At 51.2% G+C, this 12,016-nt stretch overlaps 1 protein-coding gene across 1 annotated transcript in view; it reads left to right on the top strand.

Moving 5' to 3' along the window:
• Positions 1 to 12,016, top strand: part of ERBB4 (erb-b2 receptor tyrosine kinase 4) — a 747,707-nt gene that overhangs the window by 277,452 nt on the left and 458,239 nt on the right. The gene's annotated exons all lie outside the window — the stretch shown is intronic.

The raw sequence follows: 12,016 nt of genomic DNA, 5'->3' as shown, positions 1-12,016 counted from the left end.
TGTGGTTGCCATGGCACAGAGGATGGTTTACACTGCTGCTGTCCTGTGGCGTGTCTTGCGTGCTCGCACACAGAGTGCTGCTGCGGGGTCTCGGGGTGTGTTTCTGTATGCAGCTGGAATGCTCCCAGCAGCACGCAGTGAGCAGCAGCAGCGGGGCTTGCATCCGGCAGCAGGAAGCGAGCGGCCGGACCCAGCTCAGCAGGTTGTGTTACGCTCGGCCCTCACGCTCCACTTCAGTCTGCACAAATGGCAGCTTGCCATTCCAGGGGCTAACAGAGGCAGATTCTCCAGCAGCCTGCTTAGCTTTGCTTCATGTTAAAGTTGTTGGGGATTTCAGAGGATTTCCACTCTATACATTGACCTGTGTTACTCGGAGGCTCCACCGGGCTGCTGAGGGAGCTGTGAGCAAATCTCAGCTACCAGCTATGTCTGGAGCAAAGTCTAGGGTGCTAATTGCAGTCAGACTAACAGGTTGCCTGTTAATTTGAGCGACAAATGCCTAGGAAGTAGATGCTATCTATACATTTCACAGTTGTGGCAGGTGGGGAAAACACATATGCCTGGGCTCTGAAACAGATACAGCCTTGGTGCAGCTGGACGAGCGTTTCACACCGCCTTAGGCAGCAGCTAGATAACCTCCTGTGGGAGCAGGATCCGTGCAGGGATTCGGGCATTGCTGGGATTACTAGTGCCCCCCGAAGCCCCTGACTGGGCCATCGTGCATGGCTGGAATTCATCACTGATGGTTCATCTGCTTCAGCTTTTCTTCCTCTTTATGCCTCAGGCTGGGGTCAGAGTGGCTGGAAAGCGGCCAGGCAGAGAGGAACCTGGGGGTGCTGGTCGATGGTAGGCTGAACATGAGCCTGCAGTGTGCACAGGCAGCCAAGAGGGCCAATGGCATCCTGGCCTGCATCAGGAAGAGTGTGGCCAGCAGGAGCAGGGAGGTCATTCTGCCCCTGTACACTGCACTGGTTAGGCCACACCTCGAGTACTGTGTCCAGTTCTGGGCCCCTCAGGTTAGGAAGGAGGTTGACTTGCTGGAAGGTGTCCAGAGAAGGGCAACAGAGTTGGTGAGGGGTTTGGAATGCAAGCCCTATGAGGAGAGACTGAGGGGGCTGGGGTTGCTTAGCCTGGAGAGGAGGAGGCTCAGGGGAGACCTTATTGCTCTCTACAACTACCTGAAGGGAGGTTGTAGACAGGTGGATGTTGGTCTCTTCTCCCAGGCAAGCAGCACCAGAACAAGAGGATACAGTCTCAGGCTGCACCAGGGGAGGTTTAAGCTGGATGTTAGGAAGAAGTTCTACATAGAGAGAGTGATTGCCCATTGGAATGGACTGCCCATGGAGGTGGTGGAGTCACCATCACTGGAGGTGTTCAGGAGGAGACTTGATAGGGTGCTTGGTGCCATGGGTTAGTTGTTTAGGTGGTGTTGGATTGGTTGATGGGTTGGACGTAATGATCTTGAAGGTCTCTTCCAACCTGGTCTATTCTATTCCATTCCATTCCATTCCATTCCATTCCATTCCATTCCATTCCATTCCATTCCATTCCATTCCATTCTATCCTATCCCATTCCATCCCATTCCATTCCATTCCATTCCATTCCATTCCATTCCATTCCATTCCATTCCATTCTATCCTATTCTATTCTATCCCATTCCATTCCATTCCATTCCATTCCATTCCATTCCATTCCATTCCATTCCATTCCATTCTGTTGGTAGGTAGGGAACACAAATTGCGTGGCAATTGGAGGAGTTACGTTCCTTGTGGAAAGCTACCATCAGCAAAGTGAATTGTTGGTGGAAAGGGGGCATTGGAATCAGGAAAGAAGAGGAGTCTCATGCAGCAAACGAAGGTGGTTTGGTCACTTGTACTTTGGGGTGGCAGCTACTCTCACTTTTTAATTAGTTTCCTTACTTTTCTTGCCCCTCTCGCAGATGTCTCAGCAAAAAGCAGATCTTGAAACCAACCCCAGCAAACTGGAAGTCTAGTTAGTATGATAAATTGCAGTCATTAAACTAGAAAAGCAAGGAGAGGAGAACATGTTCTAGCAGAGGCAAATAAATAAATAAATGTTGGCATATTTATGCTGATAATTCAGCCTTCATTAGCTTGGCAGCATCACTTGATTTATCACTTTAAAAATGGGTGTAATGGCCAAATGAAGGTGGCAGATGGGAGATAACTGAAAGAAAGGTTCTTTGTCTCTCTTAGGCTTAAATATGGCGAATTCGTCCTGCAAGTTGATGCTCCTCCAGCCTGCTCCCATTTTCTTTAGATTCTGATGCAGAAATTGCCTCTTCATGTGCCCAATGAACTTCAGATGGGCAGCTGGTGCACCCTCGGGTTGTCTGTGTGCCTGGCTGATGGGTGCTGTGGCGTTGTGTGCCCTCCTGCCTCGTCATTAGTGCTCAGCTTAGCTGGGCAGCTTCTCACTGCTGGAATGAGAGAAGGCCTAGTGAGCTAGGCATGCTGAGCCTTTTTATCATGCAATGATAAACAAATTGAAGTGAAAAAAAGCCTGTAATTTTATTTACCCTGCAGAGGAGCATTAAAAGATCATCATCCCATCTCTCATATTTATTTAGACATTTATTCTCTAAGTAGATTTGCTTTATGCCTATGAGTTAGCTCTCTGGATATCTGATGGTGATGACTAAAAAGGGCTGCCTGTCACCTGAATGAAGTGCTCAACCACTTAAGCTTCCAGGCCTGCAAGTGCCTGGCTTTGAGGTTCAAGGGAGCTTCATTTATGCAGGAAGGGATTGCATGTTTCTGGTGGTTTTTTAACCCAACCTTCTCAGATGTGCTCAGAACAGCAGCATAGATCTGATGCTTTCATTATATGCATTTTATTTTTGCTCCTGGTTGTGTTGCAGTCTTGGTATTGCTTGCCTGTGGGTGGCCAAGAGGAGGATGAGCTATTGCAACATGAAGCTCTTCTCTGTACCTACCACCCTGCAGCTCCATCAGTCCTGTTCCTGCTGCTTGGTGCTTCCCTGTACCGTGGCCACAGCAGGAGGCCTGATGAAGGAAAAAGTGTGTTCAGGCCTGAGTGCTGGGCAAGGCAAGCTCTCCTGCCTGCAGGCTGATAGCTGGTTTGCTTTGGAATTCTTCTGAGGCTCAGCTTACACACAGAAGATGTTCACTGGGGTGGGTTCCACCACCGCCAGCTTTGGCAATGACAGTAGGCTTGGGTAAATGTCCTGTATTCCTGCCTGTTGTGGCCAAGGCAGGCTCTCCACTGCCACAGGCACTGCAAGTGTAGAGAAAGGCACTTACTATTTCCAGCACCATGATTGAACCAGGCAAGACAAATAATTGGGTGGAAAACACCCCAAGAGCTTCTGTGTCCCTGCCACAGGTCCAGGCTCATGTAGCAAGTTGGTTGTGACTGCAGGAAGAGGTCAGGCTCCATCCCCCACTGCTTCCCAGCCCACTGGTGTCCTTCAACTAAATGCATGGGCCAACATCTTGCACTAGACCTTGCTGCATGGGACTAGAAAAGCTGGTTGAGCTGGTGTGTAGCTTAAGTCTTGTCAAGGCTAGAGCTGAGACTTGGATTTCAGGAAAAAATAAAAGCTATTGGGCAGCTCAGGTTGTGAACTGGTTCAAGCTGCAAACAACTGGTTTCAGAATCACACAGAATCAGCCAGGTTGGAAAAGACCTTTGAGACCATCAAGTCCAACCTATCCCCCAACACCATCTAATCAACTCACCCATGGCACTAAGTCCCTCATCCAGGCTGCTTTTTAACACCTCCAGGGACAGTGACTCCACCACCTCCCTGGGCAGCACATCCCGATGGCCAATTTCTCTTTCTGGGAAGAATTTCTTCCTCACATCTGGCCCAAACCTCCCCTGGTTCAGCTTGAGACTGTGTCCTCTCATCTTGTCACTGGGTGCCTGGGAGAAGAGACCAAACCCCCACCCAGCTACAGCCTCCCTTCAGGCAGCTGTAGAGAGCAATGAGGTCTCCCCTGAGCCTCCCCTTCTGCAGGCTAAACACCTCCAGCTCCCTCAGCCTCTCCTCACAGGGCTGTGCTCCAGGCCCCTCCCCAGCCTTGTTGCCCTTCCCTGGACATGTTCCAGCATCTCCACATCTTTCTTAAACTGGGGGGCCCAGAACTGGATGCAGTAAGCAGGAGCCTATTGAGTGTCACTTGGCCAAGCTGACTGCATTGTGAACAGTTCTCATTTCTTACCAGCATCTTTGTATTCAATTTTCCAAGTAAAATAGACAATTGGTACATCACAAAGCAATCTGCAGCAAGCACTCTGCCTGTTAAAACACACTTGCTAAACGAGAGTTACCTCTGGCCCATCCCCAGCCTTTCAGGGAGTCAGTAAATTGTCTTCTCATGCCTGGATTTTATTTAACCAATTCAGATTATTTATTTTTGCAGGCATGACCAAAATTCTGTGCTGCTCCCTGCCATAACTCTCCCAAATGATCGTGGAACTTATGTCTGACTGCAATCAACAGCCTTGAAAATGATCTAGCAGGGCTTTATAAATTCTTCTTTTATTTACCTCTCTGGAGTCTCTGTAGCACTCCTGGCCACAGCTACACTGGCAACTGCCTCCCTGGGCAGCCCATTCCAGGGCTTTGTCACCCTCACAGTGAAAAAAAGTTTCTCCCTCTGTTCCTGTGGTACCTCCTCTATTTGGTATTCATTTTTAGTCTTTCCTGGGTTTGGTTTGGGATATATTTTTTTTAACCTTATTTTCATCTCTCATAAACAATTAGATGGAAAATAGTTTTTATGGTCAGCCTATGGCTATTTTCTGGCCCCCATGATAAAAAAGGGATGGAACTGTTGGAGTGAGTCCAGAGGGAGGCCACAAAGATGATGCAAGGGCTAGAAAACCTCTGCTATGAGGACAGGCTGAGGGTGTTCAGCCTGGAGAGGGGAGGACTTCATGGGGATCTTAGAGCTGCCTTCCAGTATCATAGTATCTTAGTATCAGTCAGGGTTGGAAGGGACCACAAGAATCAGCTAGTTCCAACCCTCCTGCCATGGGCAGGGACACCCCACACTAGATCAGCCTGGCCAGAGCCTCATCCAGCCTGGGCTTAAACACCTCCAGGGACAGTGCCCCAACCACCTCCCTGGACAACCCATTCCAGGGCTTCACCACTCTCATGGGGAAGAACTTCCTCCTCCCCTCCAGCCTGAATCTCCCCACCTCCAGCTTCATTCCATTCCCCCTAGTCCTATCACTCCCTGAGATCCTGAGCAGTCCCTCCCCAGCCTTCTTGGAGCCCCCTTCAGATCCTGGAAGGCCACAATGAGGTCACCTCGGAGCCTTCTCTTCTCCAGACTGAACAGCCCCAACTCCTTCAGTCTGTCCTCACAGGAGAGGTGCTGCAGCCCTCTGATCATCCTCGTGGCCCTGAAGTTCCTGAAGGGAACCTACAAGAAGGCTGCAGAGGGACTCTTCATGAGGGTGTCTCGAGGCAGGCCAAGGGGAATAGTTTGAAGCTGAGGGTGAACAGGGTTAGATGGGATCTGAGGAAGAAATTCTTCAGTATGAGGGTGGTGAGACTCTGGAGTGGATTGCCCAGGGAGGTTGTGGATGCCTTCTTCCTGGGGGGTGTTCAGGGCCAGGTTGGATGGGGCCTTGGGCAGCTAAGTCTAGTTGAGAGGCATCCCTGCCCTGACAGGGAGGTTGGAGTGGATGGTCTCTGAGGTGCCTTCCAACCTGGGCCATTCTAGGAGTTATCTGCCTACCTTTTAACTGAGTGGTGCTGCCTGGGGCAGCTTTACAGCCACTGCAGTTACTGCAAAGATGTAGAAGCCCTTCCTCCCTGTGTCAGCAAGCATAACCCTGTGCTTGGTGAAAACCACTGCCAATCCATACTTGGCACTTTCCTTACCACCCTCTTTATATTAATGGAATTTTGGGCATTTGGAGTTTATGTTTTTTTTGCTGCTGGTTGTGTAATAGGCTTGGAGGAGCCTCTGGCAGGCAGACCCCTCCAAGGCAGGAGATCTGCCAGAGCAGCCATGGGAAGAGCTGGCTGCAAACCCTGCTGCCTGCAAACTATGCTGCCTGCCCCTCAGGCATTCAGAGATGCTTCTGGTCTTCAAAAACACAAACAAAAAAACCCACCCCACCCCAAACCCCCAAACAAGCAACAAAAACCACCAAAACCTGCAATATTTTTCCCCCACCCCAAGCTTTTTGGTCTTTTTATAGTAAAGCAGGTCTAAGTAGACCCTTCTGAAAGCTCTGGAGACAGATCTCAATGGAGACATGAGGGAGCCTGCAGCCTGGGCAGACCTGTTGGGAAGGGGAGTGCCGAGTCAGGAGGCTGTTGTCTTGGCCAGCTTGCTCAGCAGAGCACTGTGCTGATATGTGTGGCTCCTGAAGGTCTGGCAGCACAGCCCTGCATGCTCTTCTGTAGCAAAAAGGTATCTTAATTCCCAGCTGATGGGCTTCCATAGGGTCCCAGCTCAGCAGGAAGGGAGTGCAGTAGTGCCTGTCAGGAGGCCCCCAGAAAGAGAGGCTACAGGGTGGCTATGCCTGCATGGAGGGAGATTTTCCCCAGGAGTGATGGAAATCATTGTAGCCTGGCTCTACACCAGCATGGGGTGGAGGGGTTGAGGGGGGTTCACTGAGCAAAGCTGCCCTGTAGCATTTGTCCCACAGTGAGCTGTGTCTGGACAGCCTCACCAGCTTGTGTTTTGTTCTTGGCTAGTGAAAGGCAAAGTAGCCTCCAGGTAATGACAGACCTGGAAATCAAATACATGTGTTTATGTATTTGTAATTGCCCTCCCAGGACCTCATCCATTAGAAGATGAAGCACAAATAGCCAAGTGCTGTTGCCAGCAGCAGTCTGAGCTGCAGGGCTGTGCATGCCACATGGAAGAGGACACCTCCAGCTTGCTGTGCAAACCTGGCTAGGGCACCCTGTGCACACAGCAATAAACACAACTGCTCTGCTGGGTGGGTCACAGGAGGCATGCCAGGCTGTGCTCCTGCCATGGACAAGATGTTTTATGCCACCCCTGATCAGCTGCCAGCTGTGTTGGATGTGTTGTGTGACCCAGCTCTCCTCTGGGAGGACAGCTGCTTCTGCCATTTCCTATGGCTTTTGCAGACACAAGACCTTAAAATAGTCCCAGCAACTTAAACTGATCTCAAACTGGCCAGGGAGTATTGATTGCCAAGGTGAGGAGCAGCCTGGATTTGTGGGATCTTCCAGACCTCTCCTGTGTTCAGAAGTGGGTAGTGACATGGGAAACCCACGCTGTGGCCACAGTGAGTAGTTGAGTGCCAGGTGCTATTGTGGTACCTCATGTTTCCATTGCCCTTATCCCTTGACATGTGGGACAGTGCCTGGGCTGCCCGTGGCTGGTCCCTGCTGTGAAGACAAATGCCAGAAGCCATGTAGTCCCTAATGTAATCTCACTCAGCTCCATCCCTACCCCACCAAACCCAGAGCCTCCCAGCAGGTAGGTAAAGGCCTCAAGTGCTTCCTGGCCTAAATGTATTTAGAGGTTTTAAGTTGTTTTTCTGCTTTCATTGATTATCCCCCTGTGTTACACTGATAGAGCATCCACATCTCTACAGTGTCTGCTTTCCTCTGCTGTCCCTGTCAGGTGGCTGTCATGCAGGTATGACCTTGCAGCTCCACAGGCTGCCCTTAGCAGCCCCTGTGCCTCCCTTCCTCCCTTCCCAACCTGTCTAGCTTCAACACATTTTTGATAGGTACAAGACATGGTGCCACCTCATCTGTGCCTCTTCTGAGGCCTCTTCAGTGTAAGCCTCTAGCTGCTGCTGGTGTATCCCCTCTGCTAGGTGTAGTGTGACAGCAGAGGGACCCTGCTCACATCTGCCCTTCCTTCTGCTCAGAAAGCTGCCTGTGTAACTGCCAGCCTCCTACCTGCCTCCCTCACTGCCTTTCTGCCCAGATCTCCCCCTTGTGCCTGGCCACTCCTGCCTTCTTGGGGCCACAAATAAGCCCAGGCAGCTGCCAGTCTCCCTGTGCCTGCCCTGATGCCAACACTTTGATGACTGCTTCTTGCTCCATCCCTCTGTGGAGCTGCAGGTCAGCACAGGGTGACCCCCAAGCCCTCTCTTCTCCTCCCCGCTCTTCCTTGCCCTGCCATTGTGGCCTTGCTTGCTGTGCAACTCATTTCTGCCCAGCTCTTGCCCAGACTGTTTTCAATGCTGTTTACAACCCAGAAGCTCATCCTTCTACACAGCTATAGCTTTTTCTAGGTCCCCACAGCTGCTTTTTGACTTGGGCTTTTTACTTCTCCCAGCTGCCCAGGGCATTGCAACAGGCAGAATCACTGGGCTAGGAGGCTCCTTTCTCCTCCATGCATGGTGCCAACATCCTCTCCCTAAAGAAAACTGGAAAACCCACTTGTTCAACCTCTTTTTCCCCTCTCTCATCCCCTTCTTACCCACACCAGCAAGCACCCCAGATCAGCTCTGCAATGGAGTTTGAGCTTTGCTTTGGCCAAGAGAAACTTAATCACAGAATCACATAATGTTAGTGGGAAGGGACCCAGGGAGATCACCTAGTCCAAGATCCCTGCTCAAGCAGATCCACTTAGGACAGGCTGCACAGGTATGCATCCAGGCATGAGACTCCAGCACCTCACCTGTTACCCTCACAAGATGCTGCAAGCTGATACTCTTCCTCTTGAATTAAATGTTTAGCTTCAGCAAGACAACCAAAGAGAATTAATGCCCAGTAATCCTGGAGCTGAGTTTGCCAAGGTGTGACCAAATGGATGCACATCAGTTGTGGCAATTCTTGTTGGTGGCTGTGTGTGAAAGATACAGCTCGAGGTACCCACTTGTGTTTTTGAGGAGAGCCATGGGATGTGGCTCCTGGTGCGGCACAGGGAGGGGCTGTAAAGAGGCCTCATGCATCTGTGGGTGCCAGGTGCTGCGTCCCCTCCCACCCCCATGAGGTGATGCTTCGGGGAGGCTGTGGCAGAGGAAGGCTGCAGATGATGTCCTTTTCCAAGGGAGGCTGTGCCTGCTGGGAATGCTACCGAGCTGCTCCTCACATGCCATCTGCTGCGGGGCTGGCTCCTGGGAGCGCTGCCAAAGCCGCTGGAGGCGTGAATGGCTGCGTTCCCTCGCGTCCACGGGCCCGGGAGTGATTTGCTGTACCGAACACATGCTGTCATCTGTGAGGAGTAAGTGGCAGGTGGTGGCAACAGGCCCTCACTGACACATGTGCACCCATGGATGAGCAGTTCAGAGAGGCTTCCTGCTGGGACTCTGGGAGGATGTGGGGATGGATCCCAACCTGCGGCTTTGTGCCCACTTCACCGTGTTTGCCGTGCCCAAGAGCCTCCCCAGCTCTCTCATGGCCTCTGCCTGAGTCGCTGTCAGCTGTGGGGAGCATCCTTCAGCTGTATCACATGTGCAGATGAGAGGTGAAGATTAGAAGTCCAGGATGATTAAAGAGTCTCTTTAAATTGTCTTTCAGCATTTCCCTTTCAGCTCCCATTGTACAGGAGGCTCCCCAGCTCCAGCTGTCTTGGAAGCCCATCTGCTTCGTGTGCATGGCAGTGATAGCAACTCTGGAGCAGGAGAGAGATAAAAGAAGCCTGGCTTAAATTATTCAGCATAACCCAGGCCTGCATACATGCTGGAGATCAGTAGCATCCTTTTCACTTGCTGTCCCTTTTTGCTGGCTGCAGCAAAGCTGTCCTGTTAAGCAGACTTGAGCACTGGGGAAGAGATGGGGGGTTGCTCCTCCCATGCCAGGGGCTACACTGCTGGTCTTCATGAAATGAGGCGAGGGTCTGTTCTTGGTCCTGCTGAACTTCCTGAGTCCCTCTAGAAGCTTTTGGGTATTGCAGAGATGCCTGCAAGCCCAGTGGGCCTGCTTATGAAGGAGCGTCATGGTAGGGTCTTGAATGTGGTGGATAGGTGCCACTTGGGAGCAGCTCTGCCTGGGCAGTGTGGGAAGGATGTTAATGATAGAAGAAAGCATTTAGAGGAGGTGGCAAAGGCTGCCATCACCCCAACAGTCTAGGGGCTCTTTGTTCAAACTGTTCAGCAGTCTGAGAAGTAGATGTGTGCCTCCACTTGAGTTACCTGGCATCAACAATAGGCAGTGAGACCTTTCCCTCTTCCTCCCCTATAACACAGAACTCATTCCCTTCCTAATAACCTGCTATGAGGCTGTATTTTGGGGTTCATGAGGATGACAGCCCATCCTTTCATGATCAGTGTGTGCTGGTGGACAGTGGGCAATGGCTGCTGGAAATCTTTGAGGTGCAGGTAAACGTTCTTCCCATGCTACAGTGCAGTGGTCTGGTGTTGCTCCTGGGCCAGCATTACATCCTTACTTGTCTGCTGTGCAACCCACTTTCACCTGTGCTTGAGCAGCCCACATGTCATGGCCAAATGGTGGCACTTTCCAGCTGGTCTTGGTGCTCTTGAGTCTTATCCACCAAGGAAAATACAGAACCATGGAATCACAGAATGCTCTGGGTTGGAAGGGACCTCCAAATCTCAACCAGTCCAACCCCTCTGCAGTCAGCAGGGACATCCCCACCTAGATCATGCTGCCCACAGCCCTCTCCAGCCTCACCTTGAATATCTCCAGGGAAGGGGACACAACCACCTCCCTGGGCAACCTGTCCCAGTGTCGCACCACCCTCACATGGTGCAGAGCTTGTTCCTCACATCCATTCTAAATCTGCTCTGCTCTGGTTTGGAGCCATTGTCCCTCATCCCCTCCCTGCAGGCCTTTGCAAACAGTCTCTGCAGCCCCCTTCAGGTACTGGCAGGTTGCTCTTAGGTCTTCCTGGAGCCTTCTCTTCTGTAGGTTGAACACCCCCTGCTCCCTCAGGCTGTCTGCATAGCAGAGTTGCTCCAACCCCCTGATCAGGAGCTGAATTCTTAACATGAACATCAGCAACTGTTGAAGTTCCTGGCTCCAGCCTTGTGTCTTTTCTCATTTATATATTTTTTTTGTTGGTTAATTAAATACAGACCAATAATTTCCCCCCCATTGTTTATTGTCTCACCAGACTCTTGCTTGTGTCTTCCAGGAAGGGGTTTGACACTGCCAGCCTCTGCATGTCTGTAAAATACCTGTGCCTAGGCCAGAACCCAGAAGCTGCTGTGCTGGGTACTATCAAGGTGCTGCTGGGGGTGGGGGGGAGGACATTATTGGAAATCAGAATGCAAACCTCCTTAGTTAGGCCTTGTTGCTCTTAGAAGCTGATCTTCCCTTTAGGCAAGAGAAACCAATTCTGCCCTTCTGAAAGTGTAAACTTCTCCCCCTACCCATGCCACTGGAGATGCTGCCCTGACTGAAGCTGGAGCAAAGCAAACAATGGAGTGGAGGTGAACTGAACAGCAGAATTAAAGAAAATAAAAGTAGTTGCAAAGGCTTTGAAGAGCTAAGGGGATTTGTTAGGTTGTACAGCAAGGGGGTGGGTTTCCCCCAGCCATGGAAAGAAAAGTTATTTGGTGTAAATGGTGAGCTAAAGCTTAGCCTTAGCTAGATGGCATAAGCTCTGCCCGTTCCTGCTGCTCCCTGACATGCTTTGCCCAGATGTCTTTAAGGTTTCTTTATTCTTCTCTTTGTCCACCTGCCCTCTCCAGTATCATAGCATCAGTCAGGGACCACAAGGATCATCTAGTTCCAACCCTGCTGCCATGGGCAGGGACACCTCACACTAGATCAGCCTGGCCACAGCCTCATCCAGCCTGGGCTTAAACACCTCCAGGGACAGGGCCCCAACCACCTCCCTGGACAACCCATTCCAGGGCTTCACCACTCTCATGGGGAAGAACTTCCTCCTCCCCTCCAACCTGAATCTCCCCACCTCCAGCTTCATTCCATTCCCCCTAGTCCTATCACTCCCTGAGATCCTGAGCAGTCCCTCCCCAGCCTTCTTGTAGCCCCCTGCAGATCCTGGAAGGCCACAGTTTGGTCACCTCGGAGCCTTCTCTTCTCCAGACTTTCTGTGGTGCAGAGCTTGAAGTGGAGAGGCACAGGCAGGGTATTAGACAGGC

This window comes from Dryobates pubescens, chromosome 37, assembly GCF_014839835.1.
Source record: "Dryobates pubescens isolate bDryPub1 chromosome 37, bDryPub1.pri, whole genome shotgun sequence".
Lineage (NCBI taxonomy): Eukaryota > Metazoa > Chordata > Aves > Piciformes > Picidae > Dryobates > Dryobates pubescens.
The sequence above is the reverse complement of the archived record's forward strand: the minus strand, read 5'-3'. Positions and strand labels throughout refer to the sequence as shown.